The following is a 12,533-nucleotide window of genomic DNA, read 5'->3' as shown; positions in this document are numbered from 1 at the left end:
AGTCGTCTCAACTGCAGGGCAGCCCTTGCCCCTCTCCCCCAAATAGCCTCAACATCAGGGCAGTTCTTGCACCCCACCACCCAAGTCTCCTCAACCTTGAAGTCCAACAGGCGACCCTCGCGAGCACTGTGCAGCATTACGCGTTACTGTGTACTCACCTCCCTGTTCCCCTCAAAGTGCAGCCCGCCAGGTGCACGCCTTGTATGTGCTGTTGTGAAACACGTTGATGTGATGGGCGGACGATCCAGCGGGGTTGGTGGGGGGAGGAGGGATGATTCCGGTGGGCTGGTCTTATAATGATCTGCAGATGTATTACAATGAAGTTTCCCATGTCTGACGGCCGAAAACGCAGCCCACCATCAATGGCCTGAACGGATGATTGTAACTGGTTTCACAATGTCATGAAACCAAATTTTAGCTTTATCGCCATATTGACCTCTCACGCCGCCGAACATGCCCAATGCCAGCGGCCACAGAAAATTCCGCCCATTGATTAAACCTAATCACATATATAAAAGCAAAATACTGCAAATGCTGGAAATCTGAAATAAAAACAGAAAATGCTGGAAAAACTCAGCATCTGTGGAAACAGAGTTATTGTTTTGAGTCCATATGACTTCTTCCGAACTAAAGAGAAATAGAAATGTAATGGGATTTATTGTGTTTAAGGGGGGGTGGTGGTGCAAGTAATCTTGACCTTGACATGTTGACCTTGAAAGACAACTTGAATGCCTTCCATTTATTGATTTAATTTTATCAAACAAGATTCAAATGAGGCCATTCTGCACATCTATCTCCTCTTTATTTTGAGAGATATTGCATCACAGCATTTGACTCCCTCTTGTCTGATTCCAGTCTTTTTGCACCTAACCTATGTGGTACATTATGTAACATTTCCTTCCAATTATTATGATTGATAATTGCCATTTTAAAGTGACAATTTTATAAAAATATACTGATTAATTGTTTTAAATCAATAACATTTTTCATAGAATGGCTACATCACAGAAGGAGGTCATTAAGTCTGCCATGTCCGTGCCCACCATTCCTCAAGAGCAACTCAGCTAGTCTCATTCCCCCGCCCTTTCTCCGTAGCCCTGAATTTTTTTTTTATCTTCGGGTCCTTATCCAATGCCCTTTTGAAAGTCCCAAATGCTTCCAGCACTCTCTCAGGTAGCACCTTCAAAATCCTAATCACTCACTGCATAAAAACACTTTCTCCTCATGTAGCCAGTTGGTTCTTTTGCCACTTGCCTTAAACCAGTACTCTCTGGTTCTTAACCCATCCTCCAATGGGAGCAGTTTATCTTAATCTACTCTGTCTAGATCCCTTATAATTTTGAACGCTTTTATTTAATCTCCTCTCAACTTTCTCTTCTCTAAGGAGAACAATCTGAGCTTCACCAGTCTATCCATATAACTGAAGAACCATATCGCTGGAACCATTCTCATAAACCCTTTCTGCACTCTGTCTAAAATCTTCACATCCTTCCTAAAATGTGGTACCAGAATTGGGCACAATACTCCAGTTGAGGCTTTTTCTGTCTTATTAAGCACCTTCTCAGTCTGCCCTAATGCCTACAATGATTTGCGCACATATAACCCTAGATCTCTCTGTTCCTGCACCCCCTGTAGAATTGTACCACTTTATATTACTTCTCTCTGTTCTTCCTATCAAAATGTACCACTTCACACTTCTCCGCACTCAATTTCATCTGAATGTGTCTGTCCATGCCACCAACCGGCCCAAGTCCTTTTGAAGCCTCTCACTATCCAGTTCAAAATACTTCCAGGTGTGTTATCTGCAAATTTTGAAAATGTGTTCTGCACACCCATGTCTAAGTCATTAATAAATATTTGAAGAAAAGCTGTAGTGCCAGTAAACATGCCTGGGGAGTCCCACTGTATATCTTTTTCCAGTCAGAACAACAGTTCACCATTACTTTCTGTTTCCTATCACTCAACCAACTTTGTATCCATGCTGCCACTTTCCCTTTTATTTCATGGACTTCAATTTTTGCTGGCAAGCCCATCATGTGCCACTTTGTCAAATGCCTTTGGAAGTCCATTTACACCACATTATTCTCATCAACCATCTCTATTGCCTCCTCAAAAAACTCAATCAAGTAAGTTAAACACGATTTGCCTTTAACAGATCCATGCTGGTTTTCTCTAGTTGATCTGCATTTGTTCAAGTGACTTATTTTTTACCTGCATTATAGTCTCCTAAAACTTTCCCACCACTGTTGTTAAATTAACTGATCTGTACTTGCTGTATTTAACCTTACACCTTTTACTGAAAAGGGATGTAATATTTGCAATTCTCCAGACCTCAAGCATCACCCCTGTATCTAAGGAGGATTAGAAGATTTTGGCCAATACCTCAGCAATTTCTACCCTTCATTTCCTCAGCATCCTCAGATGCATTCCATCCATTCCTGATGACTTATCAATTTGAAATACAGCCAGCCTTTCTACTCCTCTTTCGCTACGACTTTGGAAACATCTTCTTCTTTGGTAAACATAGATGCAAAATAGTAATTTAGTGCCTCAGTCGCGTCCTCTGCCGCCTGCATGTGTAGATTCCTGCTTTGATCCCCAATGGGCCCCACCCTTCCTCTTGCTACCCTTTTACTATTTTTTTGCTTATAAAAGATTTTTGGATGTCCTTTTAGGTTAGATGCCAATTTATTCTTTTGTTCCTCTTTTGTTTTACCTTAACAATCTCTTTTGTTAATTTTACTTGTGATATGTCACATTTTGCAATCTATCCTTTAAAAATATAGTTACCAAAAGCATTAATCAATAGTAAGCTCGATTCTGACTGAGGCTTTTAGATGCTAACTAGTACAAGGATATGTTTATGGAAACAACATTGATAGTGACCAATATTTATTTATGTTATATATTTTTATGCCTCATGAATTCAAGTGAAAACATGAATTCAAATTTAATGGTTCTAATTTTAAAAAATAATTTATTGTAAGCTAAATAGAATATCCATGCGTTGGCCATAGCTAACGCAAAGAGAAGCCTGTATAATCTCAACAGTAACTCAGCTGTTCTTTAGCTGGTTGAAGTTGTTCCAAATTTAATTTTTTTCAGTTCTGATGAAGAGTCATACGGACTTGAAATGTTAACTCTGTCTTCCTCTCCACAGATGCTGTCAGACCTGCTGAGTTTTTCCAGCAATTTTTGTTTCAGATTTCCAGCATCCACACTATTTTACTTTTATATTAAATTTTTTCAATGCAGCCATAATGTAGTCTAAATAGTCAACTGTTGTAACTTCTATGCTTACCTGGAATGCGCAAAGGTAGCACCCAAAATCCAAATTAAGTTAAACTGAATACATTCAAAGGAAAGGATTCAAGATTCAGCCATTTGGAATTGCTTTTGAAATACTCTTATTTCTCTCATCTAGAGACTAATATTAGACCAGTGTTTTATTTTGTTTTGGTCAGCTTGGTATTTGAAATAGGACAAAACCAATACGACAAAACTATCTCACCATGGAGGCAAATTCCACTTAGCTAAGCCCATAGAATTAAGGTGCAGGTTGCCAACATGCTATGCATGGGGTGCACACCAGTTAATCCAGTTAAAACCACAAAATTAGTAGCAGAGGACACTTAGGGTAGAACTTTTCGCTCAGCAGATGAGCGTGCGCCCGACCCGCTCGAGTGTGAAATGACGCGGGTTGATGCTGGCTGAGCATGCCGACGTCAACGCGCTGTCATGTGATAGTTCAGTCAGCGGGTGCAGTTGAAGTTGGCAGCGCCAGCCAACAATCAAAAGGCCTGTTAAGGCTATTAATCAATTAACTTACATTTTTCCCTGCCAGTCCAACATAACGGCTGACGGGCAGGTGAAAAGGCCAAGCGGCCTTTGCATTTTTTTGGAAGCCTCATCCAGGGGTGGGATGAGATTTCCAAAAGCAAATAAAAATAAAATAAAAGTTTTAAAATTTAAATTATAACATGTCCCTGCTCATGTGACAGAGTCAATGAGGGGATATGTTTTATTACATTTTTATTTGCTTTTTTAGGAGGCATCTGTTTGCCTCAGGGAGATTTTCAAGTGCTCACTTGCGTGCATGCGTGAAGTTCGTGCTCAGCCCACGTGCCCCCTCACACACACACACACACCCCCACCCCCCACACCCCCACAACCCCCACTCCCCCCCCCCCACCCCCACAGCTGCTCACGTTTCACAGTCCTGATTGTGGGCGGTGGGCAGCTCCCTGACTGCCCCTGCCGAGCCCGCCTGCCAAAGGCAAAATTCTGCTCTTAATCTCCCTGGTTCTTTTTCAGCCAACATCAGTCCACCTTTCAGAGCATTGGTGGATTGAAGAAGTTCCAAATTTAGACTTAGGAACAAATAACTGGAGCCAAGAGGGAAGAATCTGGAACTCACTGATAGGTACATATCCTTTAAATCCCATGAATGAGACAATGTCTGATGTATGGCAAACCCACCTAGCACAGTTTATGATAACAGAATCTGCCATTGAAATGTGACTCAAATCCAATGTTCCATTGCTAGGTGTGTTGTCTTGGCACATACTAACTCTAAAGATGATAGGCGCTGATTGGTCTTTAAACCACTGGCAAGTCTGTGTTCAAACCTTCAAGAAGTCAACAGCAGTGTGAGCCACAGGCATTTCAGTCGAAGAGGCTACACATGCTTCTGAAGTTAGGGCCTTCCATCCACTCTATGCCCCAAATGGAAATTTCTGTAGCTTCCAGGCTCTGCCCAAAATCTGTTCCCAACTATCTTGTACCATAGTCTGAGGAAATTTTCAACCACAGTTTCCAAGCTTTGGAGTATGGACTCAACCTAAAATCTTTTAGCTTAGGGGTTAATGTACTGCCAATTGGGCCCAAATGCTATTAGGTGAGAAGCTTATTTTTGACCAATTGCTTCCCCTGACACCTCTAATCCCAGCAGATCACTAACCTAGAAACCAACGTGTTCCATTATGTATTCAGCTATAGTTTGTTAAAAATCTTATTCCTACCTGTGTCAGCTTTGGTTGAGTGAGAGCACTTTTGCAACTGAATTAGATGGCTGTGGTTTCAAGCCCAACTCCCTGAGACTTGAGCACATAACCTCTGCTAACACTGCAGTGCAATGCCAAAGGAGTACTGCACTGTCAGAGGTGCTGTCTTGCAACTGAAACTTTCATGAATCTTACAGCACAGAAGGAAGCCATGGTTTTTTGAAAGAGCAATCAAATTAGTCCTATTTCCCACCCTTTATCCCCAAAGACCTTCAATCTTTCCCTTTTCAAATATATAACAAAACCACTATTAAAAGTTACTACTGCATCTCCTTCCACTATCCTTCCAGGAAGTGCATTCCAGATCATCATACCCTGCTATATGAAAACTTTTCGCCTCATGATTCCACTGTCTCCTTTGCCATGTTAAGTTGAAGTCTTACCTGCCCTTTAAGGTGGGTGTAAGAAATCCATAGAACGATTTGAAGAATAGCAGGAAGTACTCCCCATATGTATTTAGACATGAACTATAATCCTTCTCTCCAATACTTCACATAACACAAGTTACCATAATTATACTCAACACTCATTTCTTATTTACTCTAATGCAGCTTCCTTCTCTGTTTTAAATTATTTATTATTTTTCTCTCATCTTGATTTTAAATCTTGGACATATGTTGTGGGTTTTTTTATTTCTCTTCAAGTTTCCTAATACCTTTAGTGCACTCTTTTCTTACTCTGGCCGACTTGTTTGCTTCAGGATGCTTTTTCCTTTACCAACAGAATCTGTTTGGCATACATGCTGCAAGTACTCACTGCTTCTTACTATATGGTAACTATCTCACCATCCTTTGTGAGCTACTCAACTAAGCACAAGATGTAACCTCTCATATTTAACAATGACATAATATATCAAGCACTATTTTACACTCTGTTGTTGCAAACTGTGCTTTTATTATCTTGGGGGATTTTTCCAATTCAATATAATTAATCAAATATTGAATTTATCCGCAACTTAAGTAATGACCAATCCATATCTTACTACATTATCAATGCAACCCCCAATTCTTCATGCATCTTGAGGTATTTATTCAGAGTTGTTTCTCTGGTGGCAGCTTTTCTGGGGACGTGTCAACTTTTGTGAAGCTTGTGTATTAGCTTTTGCTAGTTTTTAATGTAGGTGAGAATAGTGGACTCCTCCATAGACTCCCTCAAACTGTACAGACTCCTTGGCACACAGACATAGGGGGAGATGGTGGTGTAGTAGTAATGTCACTGGACAAGTAATCCAGAGACTCCAGGCTAATGTTCTGGGGACAAGGGTTCAAAGCTGGTGGAATTTGAATTCAATTAATAATTGAAAAGCTAGTCTCAGCACTGGTGACCAGGAAAGCATTGTCCATTGTTGTAAAAACACATCTGGTTCACTAATATCCTTTACAAAAAGAAATCTGCCATCCTTACCTGGTCTGGCCTACATGTGACTCCAGACCCACAGCATTGTGGTTGATGCTTAACTGCCCTCTGAAATGCCTAGCAAGCTACTCAGTTCAAGGGCAATTAGGGATGGGCAACAAATACTGAACTTGCCAGTGATGCCCACATCCCATGAAAGAATAAAGGAAAAAAAAATTATGCTCCCTGCATTTGCTCCTGCTTATTATTCATGTTCTGTGCTTCATCAGTTCTCTCATACCCTCAACTAAGACTGAGCCCCTTCAGAAAGTGGCTATATCTCTAATGGTACTTATTACTGGAAGAGTATATAAACATGATTGGTGAGATTTTTTTTTATTCATTCACAGGATGTGGGCTTCGCTGGTTGGGCCAGCATTTATTGCCCACCCCTAGTTGCCCTTGAGAAGGTGGTGGTGAGCTGCCTTCTTGAACTACTGCAGTCCATGTGGTGAAGTTACATGCACAGTGCTGTTAGGGAGGAAGATCCAGGATTTTGATCCAGCGACAGTGAAGGAACGGCGATATATTTCCAAGTCAGGAAGGTGAGTGACTTGGAGCGGAACTTCCAGGTGGTGGTGTTCCCATCTATCTGCTACCCTTGTCCTTCTAGATGGTAGTGGTCGTGTGTTTGGAAGGTGCTGTCTGAGGAGCCTTGCTGAATTCCTGCAGTGCATCTTGTAGATGGTACACACTGCTGCTACTGTGCATTGGTGGTGGAGGGAGTGAATGGGGTGCCAATCAAGCAAACTGCTTTGTCCTGGACAGTGTCAAGTTTCTTGAGTGTTGTGGGAGGTGCACTCATCCAGGCAAGTGGGGCGCATTCCATCACAATCCTGATTTGTGCCTTGTAGATAGTGGACAGGCTTTGGGGAGTTAGGAGGTGAGTTACTCATCGTAGGATTGCTGGCTTCTGACCTGCTCTTGTAGTCACAGTATTTATATGGTTTGTCCAATTCAGTTTCTGGTCAATGGTAACCCCCAGGATGTTTATAGTGGGGGATTCAGTGATGGTAATGTCATTGAACGTCAAGGGACGATGGTTAGATTCTCTCTTGTTGGAGATGGTCATTGCCTGGTACTTGTGTAGAACAAATGTTACATGCCTCTTGTCGGTCCAAGCTTGGATATTGTTCAGGTCTTGCTGCATTTGGACATGGACTGCTTCAGTATCTGAGGAGTCATGAATGGTGCTGAACATTGTGCAATCATCAATGAACATCCTCACATCTGACCTTACAGTGGAAGGAAGGTCATTGATGAAGCAGCTGAAGATGGTTGGGCCTAGGATACTGCCCTGAGGAACTCCTGCAGTGATGTCCTGGAGCTAAGACTGACCTTCAACAACCACAATCATCATCCTTTGTGCTGGGCTTGTGCAATAAGCTCTGGCATCTCCTCCATTTATGTTCCTAAAGGAGCAGAAGAACATAATTTACAAAAATACCTGGAAAAATTCAGCAGGTCTGGCAGCATCTGCGGAGAGGAATACAGTTAAGGTTTTGAGTCTGCACGACCCTTCAACAGAACTAAGTAAAAATAGAAGAGAGGTGAAATATAATCTGGTTTAAGGGGGGCGGGGAGGAGGGGGGGGTGGTGGGACAAGTAGAGCTGGATAGAGGACCAGTGATAGGTGGAGATAGCCAAAGGATGTCATAGACAAAATGACACAGAGGTGTTGAAGGTGGTGATATTATCTAAGGAATGTGCTAATTAAGAGTAGAAAGCAGGACAAGCAAGGTACAGATAGCCCTAGTGAGGGTGGGGTGAAGGAATTGAAAAAGGAATTAAAAGGTAGAGATAAAACAATGGATGGAAATACATTTAAAAATAATGGAAATAGGTGGGAAAAGAAAACTCTATATAAATTATTGGAAAAAAAAGGGGGTTATTGGAAAGGGGGTGGGGATGGAGGAGAGAGATCATGATCTAAAATTGTTGAACTCAATCTTCAGTCAGGAAGGCTGTAAAGTGCCTAGTTGGAAGATGAGGTGCTGTTCCTCCAGTTTGCGTTGAGCTTCACTAGAACAAGGCAGCAGGCCAAGGACGGACATGTGGGCATGAGAGCAGGGTGGAGTGTTGAAATGGCAAGCGACAGGGAGGTCTGGGTGATGCTTGTGAACAGACCGAAGGTGTTCTGCAAAGCGGTCACCCAGTCTGCGTTTGGTCTCTCCAATCTAGAGGAAACCACATTGGGAGCAACGAATGCAGTAGACTAAATTGAGGGAAGTGCAAGTGAAATGCTGCTTCACTTGAAAGGAGTGTTTGGGCCCTTGGACGGTGAGGAGAGGGGAAGTTGCACCTTCTGCGGTTGCATGGGAAGGTGCCGTGGGAGGGGGTTGAGGTGTAGGAGGTGATGGAGGAGTGGACCAGGGTGTCCCAGGGGGAATGATCCCTGTGGAATGCTGCCGGGGGTGTAGGGGGGTGGGGGGGGGTGAAGGGAAGATGTGTTTGGTGGTGGCATCATGCTGGAGTTGGCAGAAATGGCAGAGGATGATCCTTTGAATGCAGAGGCTGGTGGGGTGATAAGTGAGGACTAGGGAGACCCTATCATGTTTCTGGGAGGGAGGAGAAGGTGTGAGGGCGGATGCGCGGGTGGTGGACCGGACACGGTTGAGGGCACTGTCAATCACCGTAGGTGGAAAACCTCGGTTAAGGAAGAAGGAAGACATGTCAGAGGAACTGTTTTTGAAAGTGGCATCATCAGAACAGATGCGACGGAGGTGAAGGAACTGAGAGAATGGGATGGAGGATGGAGTCCTTACAGAAAGCGGGATGTGAGGAGCTGTAGTCGAGGTAGTTGTGGGAGTTGGTAGGCTTGTAATGGATATTGGTGGACAGTCTATCACCAGAAATTGAGACTGAGAGGTCAAGGAAGGGAAGGGAAGTGTCAGAGATGGACCATGTGAAAATGATGGAGGGGTGGAAATTGGAAGCAAAATTTTTCCAGGTCCAGACGAGAGCATGAAGCAGCACCGAAGTAATCATCGATGTACCAGAGAAAGAGTTGTGGGAGGGGGCCGGAGTAGGACTGGAACAAGGAATGTTCCACATACTCCATAAAGAGACAGGCATAGCTGGGGCCCATGCGGGTACCCATAGCCACACCTTTTATTTGGAGGAAGTGAGACAAGTTTAAGGAGAAATTGTTCAGTGTGGGAACAAGTTCAGCCAGACAGAGAGTAGTGATGGATGGGGATTGTTCGGGCCTCTTTTCGAGGAAGAAGTGGAGAGCAATCAGACCATCCCGGTGGGGGATGGAGGTGTGGAGAGATTGGACGTCCATGGTGAAGAGGATGTGGTTGGGGCCAGGGAACTGGAAATTGTTGATATGATGTAGAGTGTCAGAGGAATCATGGATGTAGGTGGGAAGGGACTGGACAAGGGGAGAGAGAATGGAGTCAAGATAGCAAGAAATGAGTTCTGTGGGGCAGGAACAGACTGACACGATCAGTCTGCTGGTATAATCCTGTTTGTGGATTTTGGGTAGGAGGTAGAAGCGGGCCGTCCTAGGTTGGGAGACTATCAGGTTGGAAGCTGTGGAAGGAAGATTTCCAGAGGAGATGAGGTCAGTAACAGTCCTGGAAACAATGGCTTGATGTTCAGTGGTGGAGTCATGGTCCAAGGGGATGTAGGAGGAAGTGTCTGCGAGTTGACGCTCAGCCTCTGCGAGGTAGAGGTCAGTGCGCCAGACAACAGCAGCACCACCCTTGTCAGCAGGTTTCATGACAATGTCAGGGTTGGACCTGAGAGAACGGGATGCAGCAAGTTCAGAGAAAGACAGGTTAGAGTGGGTGAGGGGAGCAGAAAAATTGAGACGACTAATGTCACGCCGACAGTTCTCAATGAAAAGATCAAGAGAAGGTAAAAATCCAGATGGAGGGGTCCAGGTGGAGGGAGAATATTGGAGGTGGGTAAAAGGATCCGTTGAACGGGGAGAGGACTCCTGCCCAAAGAAGTGAGCACAGAGATGAAGGCGGCGGAAGAAGAGTCCAAAATTCATTGAGATGAGGGCATAAGGGTATGCAACTATGTCCTTTGCTGAGCACTGAACACTCAGCATTGGAGAGGGGAAGGTCAGGAGGTATGGGAGGTACGGGATTGGAAGACAGGATGGGGACAGAGGGACAGGCAGGGGTGGAGGATCCTGGATGGGTGTTGGTGTCGATGAGTTCTTGAAGCTTGTGTTCCTTTGCACCTGAAAGAAAGAGACAAAGTTTCTTGTTGAGGCATAGGATGAGGCAAAATGAAACTGGGGGCATGCGCAGCTTAGAAAAAGGGTGCAGCGGTGCTGCTGGAGGGAGAGGTCGAGTGTGTTCATATGGCGGCGCATGGCACAGAGTGTGGATCTCAGAATACGACGAGAACAGCAGTCCGAGGAGTGTTGTATGTCCCGGACATACCTGTAATCCTGGGTGGGTTCGAAACATGAGGGATGGAACTTCAGTTGAAATCCACGTGGGCTAAGTCGGAGATGGAGACAGTCACTGAGGGAAGGAAATATGGCTGTGAAAGCAGGTTTTAGTAAACACCTTGTCAAACACCAAGAGAGAAATGGAAAGCAATGAAGGTGAACACGTCCCCCCATTTTTTCCAATAATTTATATAGAGTTTTCTTTTCTATTATTTTTAAATGTATTTCTATCCATTGTTTTATCTCTACCTTTTAGCCTTTTTCAATTCCTTCACCCCACCCCACCCTCACTAGGGCTATCTGTACCTTACTTGTCCTGCTTTCTACCCTTAATTAGCACATTCCTTAGATAATATCACCACCTTCAACACCTCTTTGTCATTTTGTCTATGACATCCTTTGGCTATCTCCACCTATCATTGGCCCTCTATCCAGCTCTACTTGTCCCACTCCCCCCCCACCCCCTTAAACCAGCTTATATTTCACCTATTTTTTACTTAGTTCTGTTGAAGGGTCATGCGGACTCGAAACATTAACTGTGTTCCTCTCCGCAGATGCTGCCAGATCTGCTGAGTTTTCCCAGGTATTTTTGTTTTTGTTTTGGATTTCCAGCATCAGCAGTTTTTTGCTTTTAACATAATTTACAATACTTGCAGTAAGATAACCCTTGGGATATACCTTCACATGCTGAAATATTACTGTATATTTATCATGGCTTGGGATTTTTTGATCTATAAATCTACCGAAAAAGAGTTGGAGGCAACAAGGACAAGTTTTCAAAAAAAGGCCCGCAATTTGCTGAATAAAAAAACAATGCACATTGTGATTGATGTGCAAATCAACCTGCAACCTGTGGCGAGGAACAAATAACACCATGAATTACAAAATTATCACAAGTTGCTGAATGATTTGTGCCACTGTGCCAGTAGCTTCATTAAAATGGTATCTTAACCTTTGGATTCCCCTAAATTTAATGAAGTTGCTGCATTTGCAAATAAATTGCCCATTAAACTCACCACAGAAAATTAAGTATTAATTAAAAGCACCCTTTTAATAATTTGATAATTGTCAATGACTGCCAATCAACATATCTTCCCCAGAAAGTGAACAATGAAAGATGTGGAGTCTCAGTCCTGTATATAGTGAATTGTTGCTGGAAATGTTGTAATTATAAATTTAACTTTCCAATTTTACAATATAAATTTTATTTTTTTTCTTTTTCTCTTATTTCCTCCAGTCCTTCTATATTTCTCTATTTCTCTTCCTGTATTTGTTTTGACGTTGAATTTACCCACTCTAATTCACCTTCCTTCTCAGTCCTTCCTCTGTTTATTTCTTAATCCTTAAATCTCATTAGTTATGGCAATCAACTTTTGGTCCCATCATTCACCAAGGTCCCAGATTCCCTGTTGTCTTTCCCATGCTGCTATCATCTCAGAATGTCCATATCTTTTTGAGCTGAAAGGTGCAGGAACAAGTCTCACTAACAGACAAGATGGGAGATGCCCCTCTTCAGCAAATTCTGGACCTATATGAAATCACAGAAAATGAAAGACAAAGTAAAAGGGAAAAAAAGAAAGACATAGGCTGGAACTTTTCCATCCCACATTGGAACATCAAACAAAAACAAAATGGTTGTTGAGCAGCACGGCCAGAAATCC

This window comes from Carcharodon carcharias, chromosome 11 (assembly GCF_017639515.1).
Source record: "Carcharodon carcharias isolate sCarCar2 chromosome 11, sCarCar2.pri, whole genome shotgun sequence".
Taxonomy (NCBI): Eukaryota; Metazoa; Chordata; class Chondrichthyes; order Lamniformes; family Lamnidae; genus Carcharodon; species Carcharodon carcharias.
Note: the sequence above shows the minus strand (reverse complement) of the source record.